Below are 366 nucleotides of genomic sequence, written 5' to 3'. Positions count from 1 at the left end.
CCCCCCCCCCCAAGATTTACAGGCCTCAGGAGAGAAAAGACCCATCGGCGTTAGCTGCTGCCAGACTAATTGAAGGTCGGGCGTGGAACTTTTTAACGGCGCGGGAAAGTCGTGACTGTTTACATTTGGACGCAACAACACAAGTTGTCACGTGTTTCATTTCTGTCCCGCTTGTCCTCATTCGGGTCACGACTAACTGGAGTTGAGCCCAGTCGACTCTTGGCAAGAGAAGTCTGCTGCACCCCCTGCCCGCAGCGGCTCGGCGGACAATTTCGGGCCCGCTGCAGGGATAGAAAAGCGTTCACGCCAGATGACATTCGCTCAAGAAGCCGAGTCCACCCTGGCCTGCTTGCCAGTCAATCACAG

The 366-nt window shown here is 56.0% G+C and overlaps 1 protein-coding gene across 1 annotated transcript in view; it reads left to right on the top strand.

Annotated features, from left to right (window-relative positions):
• Positions 1–366, top strand: part of LOC109508226 (rho GTPase-activating protein 7) — a 30,947-nt gene that overhangs the window by 10,180 nt on the left and 20,401 nt on the right. The gene's annotated exons all lie outside the window — the stretch shown is intronic.

This window comes from Hippocampus comes, unplaced genomic scaffold, assembly GCF_001891065.2.
Source record: "Hippocampus comes isolate QL1 unplaced genomic scaffold, H_comes_QL1_v1.1 scaffold265, whole genome shotgun sequence".
Classification (NCBI taxonomy): domain Eukaryota; kingdom Metazoa; phylum Chordata; class Actinopteri; order Syngnathiformes; family Syngnathidae; genus Hippocampus; species Hippocampus comes.
Note: the sequence above shows the minus strand (reverse complement) of the source record. Positions and strands in the feature narration are given on the sequence as shown.